Consider the following 12,477-nt stretch of genomic DNA (forward strand, 5'->3'; position numbering starts at 1 on the left):
CACACCAATCAGATCATCACATTAATCAGATCATCACATTAATCAGATCATCACACCACTCAAATCATCACACCACTCTGATCATCACACCACTCTGATCATCACACCACTCAGATCATCACACCACTCAGATCATCACACCACTCAAATCATCACACCACTCAGATCATCACACCACTCAGATCATCACACCACTCAGATCATCACATCACTCAGATCATCACACCACTCAAATCATCACACCACTCAAATCATCACACCACTCAAATCATCACACCACTCAGATCATCACACCACTCAAATCATCACACCACTCAGATCATCACACCACTCAAATCATCACACCACTCAAATCATCACACCACTCAAATCATCACACCAATCAGATCATCACATCACTCTGATCATCACACCACTCAGATCATCACACCACTCAGATCATCACATCACTCAGATCATCACACCACTCAGATCATCACACCAATCAGATCATCACACCACTCAGATCATCACAATAATCAGATCATCACACCAATCAGATCATCACACCAATCAGATCATCACACCACTCAGATCATCACACCACTCAGATCATCACACCACTCAGATCATCACAATAATCAGATCATCACACCAATCAGATCATCACACCAATCAGATCATCACATTAATCAGATCATCACACCACTCAGATCATCACAATAATCAGATCACACCAATCAGATCATCACACCAATCAGATCATCACATTAATCAGATCATCACACCACTCAGATCATCACAATAATCAGATCATCACACCACTCAGATCATCACACCAATCAGATCATCACACCACTCAGATCATCACACCACTCAGATCATCACACCACTCAGATCATCACACCACTCAGATCATCACATTAATCAGATCATCACATCACTCAGATCATCACACCACTCAGATCATCACATTAATCAGATCATCACACCACTCAGATCATCACATTGATCAGATCATCACATTAATCAGATCATCACACCACTCAGATCATCACATTAATCAGATCATCACACCACTCAGATCATCACACCACTCAGATCATCACATTAATCAGATCATCACACCACTCAGATCATCACATTAATCAGATCATCACATCACTCAGATCATCACACCACTCAGATCATCACACCACTCAGATCATCACACCACTCAGATCATCACATTAATCAGATCATCACACCACTCAGATCATCACATTAATCAGATCATCACATCACTCAGATCATCACACCACTCAGATCATCACACCACTCAGATCATCACACCACTCAGATCATCACATTAATCAGATCATCACACCACTCAGATCATCACACCACTCAGATCATCACATTAATCAGATCATCACACCACTCAGATCATCACATTAATCAGATCATCACACCACTCAGATCATCACACCACTCAGATCATCACATTAATCAGATCATCACACCACTCAGATCATCACACCACTCAGATCATCACACCACTCAGATCATCACATCACTCAGATCATCACACCACTCAGATCATCACATTAATCAGATCATCACACCACTCAGATCATCACATTAATCAGATCATCACACCACTCAGATCATCACACCACTCAGATCATCACATTAATCAGATCATCACACCACTCAGATCATCACATTAATCAGATCATCACACCACTCAGATCATCACACCACTCAGATCATCACACCACTCAGATCATCACACCACTCAGATCATCACATTAATCAGATCATCACATCACTCAGATCATCACACCACTCAGATCATCACACCACTCAGATCATCACATTAATCAGATCATCACACCACTCAGATCATCACACCACTCAGATCATCACACCACTCAGATCATCACATCACTCAGATCATCACATTAATCAGATCATCACACCACTCAGATCATCACACCACTCAGATCATCACACCACTCAGATCATCACACCACTCAGATCATCACACCACTCAGATCATCACATTAATCAGATCATCACATTAATCAGATCATCACACCACTCAGATCATCACATTAATCAGATCATCACACCACTCAGATCATCACATTAATCAGATCATCACATCACTCAGATCATCACACCAATCAGATCATCACACCAATCAGATCATCACATCACTCAGATCATCACATTAATCAGATCATCACATCACTCAGATCATCACATTAATCAGATCATCACACCACTCAGATCATCACATTAATCAGATCATCACATCACTCAGATCATCACACCAATCAGATCATCACACCAATCAGATCATCACACCACTCAGATCATCACATTAATCAGATCATCACATCACTCAGATCATCACACCAATCAGATCATCACACCAATCAGATCATCACATTAATCAGATCATCACACCACTCAGATCATCACATTAATCAGATCATCACACCACTCAGATCATCACATTAATCAGATCATCACATCACTCAGATCATCACACCACTCAGATCATCACACCACTCAGATCATCACATTAATCAGATCATCACACCACTCAGATCATCACACCACTCAGATCATCACACCACTCAGATCATCACATTAATCAGATCATCACACCACTCAGATCATCACATCACTCAGATCATCACACCACTCAGATCATCACATTAATCAGATCATCACACCACTCAGATCATCACACCAATCAGATCATCACATCACTCAGATCATCACACCACTCAGATCATCACATTAATCAGATCATCACACCACTCAGATCATCACATTAATCAGATCATCACATCACTCAGATCATCACACCACTCAGATCATCACATTAATCAGATCATCACACCACTCAGATCATCACACCACTCAGATCATCACACCAATCAGATCATCACACCACTCAGATCATCACACCAATCAGATCATCACATTAATCAGATCATCACACCACTCAGATCATCACACCACTCAGATCATCACACCAATCAGATCATCACATTAATCAGATCATCACACCACTCAGATCATCACACCACTCAGATCATCACACCACTCAGATCATCACACCAATCAGATCATCACACCACTCAGATCATCACATTAATCAGATCATCACACCACTCAGATCATCACACCAATCAGATCATCACACCACTCAGATCATCACACCAATCAGATCATCACATTAATCAGATCATCACACCACTCAGATCATCACACCACTCAGATCATCACATTAATCAGATCATCACACCAATCAGATCATCACACCAATCAGATCATCACATTAATCAGATCATCACATTAATCAGATCATCACACCACTCAGATCATCACATTAATCAGATCATCACACCACTCAGATCATCACATTAATCAGATCATCACACCACTCAGATCATCACACCAATCAGATCATCACATCACTCAGATCATCACACCACTCAGATCATCACATTAATCAGATCATCACACCACTCAGATCATCACATTAATCAGATCATCACATCACTCAGATCATCACACCACTCAGATCATCACATTAATCAGATCATCACACCACTCAGATCATCACACCACTCAGATCATCACACCAATCAGATCATCACATTAATCAGATCATCACACCACTCAGATCATCACATTAATCAGATCATCACACCACTCAGATCATCACACCACTCAGATCATCACACCACTCAGATCATCACATCACTCAGATCATCACACCACTCAGATCATCACAATAATCAGATCATCACATCACTCAGATCATCACATTAATCAGATCATCACACCACTCAGATCATCACACCAATCAGATCATCACACCACTCAGATCATCACACCAATCAGATCATCACACCAATCAGATCATCACACCACTCAGATCATCACATCACTCAGATCATCACACCAATCAGATCATCACACCACTCAGATCATCACACCAATCAGATCATCACACCAATCAGATCATCACACCAATCAGATCATCACACCAATCAGATCATCACACCACTCAGATCATCACACCACTCAGATCATCACACCACTCAGATCATCACACCACTCAGATCATCACACCAATCAGATCATCACACCAATCAGATCATCACATCACTCAGATCATCACACCAATCAGATCATCACACCAATCAGATCATCACATTAATCAGATCATCACACCACTCAGATCATCACATTAATCAGATCATCACACCACTCAGATCATCACATTAATCAGATCATCACATCACTCAGATCATCACACCACTAAGATCATCACATTAATCAGATCATCACACCACTCAGATCATCACACCAATCAGATCATCACATTAATCAGATCATCACACCACTCAGATCATCACACCACTCAGATCATCACACCACTCAGATCATCACACCAATCAGATCATCACACCAATCAGATCATCACATCACTCAGATCATCACACCAATCAGATCATCACACCAATCAGATCATCACATTAATCAGATCATCACACCACTCAGATCATCACATTAATCAGATCATCACACCACTCAGATCATCACATTAATCAGATCATCACATCACTCAGATCATCACACCACTCAGATCATCACACCACTCAGATCATCACATTAATCAGATCATCACACCACTCAGATCATCACATCACTCAGATCATCACACCACTCAGATCATCACATTAATCAGATCATCACATCACTCAGATCATCACATCAATCAGATCATCACACCACTCAGATCATCACACCAATCAGATCATCACATCACTCAGATCATCACACCACTCAGATCATCACAATAATCAGATCATCACATTAATCAGATCACACCACTCAGATCATCACACCAATCAGATCATCACATCACTCAGATCATCACACCACTCAGATCATCACATTAATCAGATCATCACACCACTCAGATCATCACATTAATCAGATCATCACATCACTCAGATCATCACACCACTCAGATCATCACACCACTCAGATCATCACACCACTCAGATCATCACATTAATCAGATCATCACACCACTCAGATCATCACACCACTCAGATCATCACACCACTCAGATCACCACACAGATCATCACATTAATCAGATCATCACATTACTCAGATCATCACATTAATCAGATCATCACACCACTCAGATCATCACATTAATCAGATCATCACACCACTCAGATCATCACACCAATCAGATCATCACACCAATCAGATCATCACACCACTCAGATCATCACATTAATCAGATCATCACATCACTCAGATCATCACACCAATCAGATCATCACACCAATCAGATCATCACACCAATCAGATCATCACATTAATCAGATCATCACACCACTCAGATCATCACATTAATCAGATCATCACACCACTCAGATCATCACATTAATCAGATCATCACATCACTCAGATCATCACACCACTCAGATCATCACACCACTCAGATCATCACATTAATCAGATCATCACACCACTCAGATCATCACACCACTCAGATCATCACACCACTCAGATCATCACATTAATCAGATCATCACACCACTCAGATCATCACATTAATCAGATCATCACACCACTCAGATCATCACACCAATCAGATCATCACATCACTCAGATCATCACACCACTCAGATCATCACAATAATCAGATCATCACACCACTCAGATCATCACATTAATCAGATCATCACACCACTCAGATCATCACATTAATCAGATCATCACACCACTCAGATCATCACACCAATCAGATCATCACATCACTCAGATCATCACACCACTCAGATCATCACATTAATCAGATCATCACACCACTCAGATCATCACATTAATCAGATCATCACATCACTCAGATCATCACACCACTCAGATCATCACATTAATCAGATCATCACACCACTCAGATCATCACACCACTCAGATCATCACACCAATCAGATCATCACATTAATCAGATCATCACACCACTCAGATCATCACATTAATCAGATCATCACACCACTCAGATCATCACACCACTCAGATCATCACACCACTCAGATCATCACATCACTCAGATCATCACACCACTCAGATCATCACAATAATCAGATCATCACATCACTCAGATCATCACATTAATCAGATCATCACACCACTCAGATCATCACACCAATCAGATCATCACACCACTCAGATCATCACACCAATCAGATCATCACACCAATCAGATCATCACACCAATCAGATCATCACATCACTCAGATCATCACACCACTCAGATCATCACACCACTCAGATCATCACACCAATCAGATCATCACACCAATCAGATCATCACACCACTCAGATCATCACACCACTCAGATCATCACACCAATCAGATCATCACACCAATCAGATCATCACATCACTCAGATCATCACATTAATCAGATCATCACACCACTCAGATCATCACACCACTCAGATCATCACACCACTCAGATCATCACACCAATCAGATCATCACACCAATCAGATCATCACATCACTCAGATCATCACACCAATCAGATCATCACATTAATCAGATCATCACACCACTCAGATCATCACATTAATCAGATCATCACACCACTCAGATCATCACATTAATCAGATCATCACACCACTCAGATCATCACATTAATCAGATCATCACATCACTCAGATCATCACACCACTCAGATCATCACACCACTCAGATCATCACATTAATCAGATCATCACACCACTCAGATCATCACATCACTCAGATCATCACACCACTCAGATCATCACATTAATCAGATCATCACACCACTCAGATCATCACATTAATCAGATCATCACACCACTCAGATCATCACACCAATCAGATCATCACATCACTCAGATCATCACACCACTCAGATCATCACAATAATCAGATCATCACATTAATCAGATCATCACACCACTCAGATCATCACACCAATCAGATCATCACACCACTCAGATCATCACATTAATCAGATCATCACATCACTCAGATCATCACACCACTCAGATCATCACACCACTCAGATCATCACACCACTCAGATCATCACATTAATCAGATCATCACACCACTCAGATCATCACACCACTCAGATCATCACACCAATCAGATCATCACATTAATCAGATCATCACACCACTCAGATCATCACACCACTCAGATCATCACATTAATCAGATCATCACATTAATCAGATCATCACATTAATCAGATCATCACACCACTCAGATCATCACATTAATCAGATCATCACACCACTCAGATCATCACACCACTCAGATCATCACATCACTCAGATCATCACACCACTCAGATCATCACAATAATCAGATCATCACATCACTCAGATCATCACATTAATCAGATCATCACACCACTCAGATCATCACACCAATCAGATCATCACACCACTCAGATCATCACACCACTCAGATCATCACACCACTCAGATCATCACATCACTCAGATCATCACACCACTCAGATCATCACATTAATCAGATCATCACATCACTCAGATCATCACATTAATCAGATCATCACACCACTCAGATCATCACACCACTCAGATCATCACACCACTCAGATCATCACACCACTCAGATCATCACATTAATCAGATCATCACACCACTCAGATCATCACACCACTCAGATCATCACATCACTCAGATCATCACACCACTCAGATCATCACACCACTCAGATCATCACATCACTCAGATCATCACATTAATCAGATCATCACACCACTCAGATCATCAGACCACTCAGATCATCACATTAATCAGATCATCACACCACTCAGATCATCACATTAATCAGATCATCACACCACTCAGATCATCACACCACTCAGATCATCACATTAATCAGATCATCACATTAATCAGATCATCACATTAATCAGATCATCACATTAATCAGATCATCACACCACTCAGATCATCACATTAATCAGATCATCACACCACTCAGATCATCACACCACTCAGATCATCACATCACTCAGATCATCACACCACTCAGATCATCACAATAATCAGATCATCACATCACTCAGATCATCACATTAATCAGATCATCACACCACTCAGATCATCACACCAATCAGATCATCACACCACTCAGATCATCACATCACTCAGATCATCACATTAATCAGATCATCATACCACTCAGATCATCACATCACTCAGATCATCACATCACTCAGATCATCACACCACTCAGATCATCACAATAATCAGATCATCACATCACTCAGATCATCACATCACTCAGATCATCACACCAATCAGATCATCACACCACTCAGATCATCACAATAATCAGATCATCACATCACTCAGATCATCACATTAATCAGATCATCACACCACTCAGATCATCACATCACTCAGATCATCACACCAATCAGATCATCACACCAATCAGATCATCACACCAATCAGATCATCACATCACTCAGATCATCACATCACTCAGATCATCACACCACTCAGATCATCACAATAATCAGATCATCACATCACTCAGATCATCACATTAATCAGATCATCACATCACTCAGATCATCACACCACTCAGATCATCACACCACTCAGATCATCACATCACTCAGATCATCACACCACTCAGATCATCACATTAATCAGATCATCACATCACTCAGATCATCACACCACTCAGATCATCACATCACTCAGATCATCACATTAATCAGATCATCACACCACTCAGATCATCACACCACTCAGATCATCACACCACTCAGATCATCACACCACTCAGATCATCACATTAATCAGATCATCACACCACTCAGATCATCACATTAATCAGATCATCACACCACTCAGATCATCACACCACTCAGATCATCACATTAATCAGATCATCACACCACTCAGATCATCACATTAATCAGATCATCACACCACTCAGATCATCACATTAATCAGATCATCACACCACTCAGATCATCACACCACTCAGATCATCACACCACTCAGTTCATCACATTAATCAGATCATCACACCACTCAGATCATCACACCACTCAGATCATCACATTAATCAGATCATCACATCACTCAGATCATCACACCACTCAGATCATCACATCACTCAGATCATCACACCACACAGATCATCACATTAATCAGATCATCACATTACTCAGATCATCACATTAATCAGATCATCACACCACTCAGATCATCACATTAATCAGATCATCACACCACTCAGATCATCACATTAATCAGATCATCACACCACTCAGATCATCACACCACTCAGATCATCACACCACTCAGATCATCACATTAATCAGATCATCACACCACTCAGATCATCACACCACTCAGATCATCACACCACTCAGATCATCACATTAATCAGATCATCACACCACTCAGATCATCACATTAATCAGATCATCACACCACTCAGATCATCACACCAATCAGATCATCACATCACTCAGATCATCACACCACTCAGATCATCACAATAATCAGATCATCACACCACTCAGATCATCACATTAATCAGATCATCACACCACTCAGATCATCACACCAATCAGATCATCACATTAATCAGATCATCACACCACTCAGATCATCACACCACTCAGATCATCACATCACTCAGATCATCACACCACTCAGATCATCACATTAATCAGATCATCACACCACTCAGATCATCACATCACTCAGATCATCACACCACTCAGATCATCACATTAATCAGATCATCACACCACTCAGATCATCACATTAATCAGATCATCACACCACTCAGATCATCACACCAATCAGATCATCACATCACTCAGATCATCACACCACTCAGATCATCACAATAATCAGATCATCACATTAATCAGATCATCACACCACTGAGATCATCACACCAATCAGATCATCACATCACTCAGATCATCACACCACTCAGATCATCACATTAATCAGATCATCACACCACTCAGATCATCACATTAATCAGATCATCACATCACTCAGATCATCACACCACTCAGATCATCACACCACTCAGATCATCACACCACTCAGATCATCACATTAATCAGATCATCGCACCACTCAGATCATCACACCACTCAGATCATCACACCAATCAGATCATCACATTAATCAGATCATCACACCACTCAGATCATCACACCACTCAGATCATCACATTAATCAGATCATCACATTAATCAGATCATCACATTAATCAGATCATCACATCACTCAGATCATCACACCACTCAGATCATCACATTAATCAGATCATCACATCACTCAGATCATCACATTAATCAGATCATCACACCACTCAGATCATCACACCACTCAGATCATCACACCACTCAGATCATCACACCACTCAGATCATCACATTAATCAGATCATCACACCACTCAGATCATCACATTAATCAGATCATCACACCACTCAGATCATCACACCACTCAGATCATCACACCACTCAGATCATCACATTAATCAGATCATCACACCACTCAGATCATCACACCACTCAGATCATCACATTAGTCAGATCATCACACCACTCAGATCATCACACCACTCAGATCATCACATCACTCAGATCACACCACTCAGATCATCACACCACTCAGATCATCACATCACTCAGATCATCACATTAATCAGATCATCACACCACTCAGATCATCACACCACTCAGATCATCACATTAATCAGATCATCACACCACTCAGATCATCACATTAATCAGATCATCACACCACTCAGATCATCACACCACTCAGATCATCACATTAATCAGATCATCACATTAATCAGATCATCACATTAATCAGATCATCACACCACTCAGATCATCACATTAATCAGATCATCACACCACTCAGATCATCACACCACTCAGATCATCACATCACTCAGATCATCACACCACTCAGATCATCAGAATAATCAGATCATCACATCACTCAGATCATCACATTAATCAGATCATCACACCACTCAGATCATCACACCAATCAGATCATCACACCACTCAGATCATCACATCACTCAGATCATCACATTAATCAGATCATCACACCACTCAGATCATCACATCACTCAGATCATCACATCACTCAGATCATCACACCACTCAGATCATCACAATAATCAGATCATCACATCACTCAGATCATCACATCACTCAGATCATCACACCAATCAGATCATCACACCACTCAGATCATCACAATAATCAGATCATCACATCACTCAGATCATCACATTAATCAGATCATCACACCACTCAGATCATCACATCACTCAGATCATCACACCAATCAGATCATCACACCAATCAGATCATCACATCACTCAGATCATCACATCACTCAGATCATCACACCACTCAGATCATCACAATAATCAGATCATCACATCACTCAGATCATCACATTAATCAGATCATCACATCACTCAGATCATCACACCACTCAGATCATCACACCACTCAGATCATCACATCACTCAGATCATCACACCACTCAGATCATCACATTAATCAGATCATCACATCACTCAGATCATCACACCACTCAGATCATCACATCACTCAGATCATCACATTAATCAGATCATCACACCACTCAGATCATCACACCACTCAGATCATCACACCACTCAGATCATCACACCACTCAGATCATCACATTAATCAGATCATCACACCACTCAGATCATCACATTAATCAGATCATCACACCACTCAGATCATCACACCACTCAGATCATCACATTAATCAGATCATCACACCACTCAGATCATCACACCACTCAGATCATCACATTAATCAGATCATCACATCACTCAGATCATCACACCACTCAGATCATCACATCACTCAGATCATCACACCACACAGATCATCACATTAATCAGATCATCACATTACTCAGATCATCACATTAATCAGATCATCACACCACTCAGATCATCACATTAATCAGATCATCACACCACTCAGATCATCACATTAATCAGATCATCACACCACTCAGATCATCACACCACTCAGATCATCACATTAATCAGATCATCACACCACTCAGATCATCACACCACTCAGATCATCACATTAATCAGATCATCACATCACTCAGATCATCACACCACTCAGATCATCACATCACTCAGATCATCACACCACACAGATCATCACATTAATCAGATCATCACATTACTCAGATCATCACATTAATCAGATCATCACACCACTCAGATCATCACATTAATCAGATCATCACACCACTCAGATCATCACATTAATCAGATCATCACATCACTCAGATCATCACACCAATCAGATCATCACACCAATCAGA

General features: G+C 40.6%; 1 protein-coding gene across 5 annotated transcripts in view; it reads left to right on the forward strand.

Annotated features, from left to right (window-relative positions):
• The window catches only part of LOC131366854 (trichohyalin-like), a 74,644-nt gene that overhangs the window by 47,102 nt on the left and 15,065 nt on the right, over nt 1-12,477 (forward strand). The window lies entirely within an intron of this gene.

This window comes from Hemibagrus wyckioides, linkage group LG16 (genome assembly GCF_019097595.1).
Source record: "Hemibagrus wyckioides isolate EC202008001 linkage group LG16, SWU_Hwy_1.0, whole genome shotgun sequence".
Classification (NCBI taxonomy): Eukaryota; Metazoa; Chordata; class Actinopteri; order Siluriformes; family Bagridae; genus Hemibagrus; species Hemibagrus wyckioides.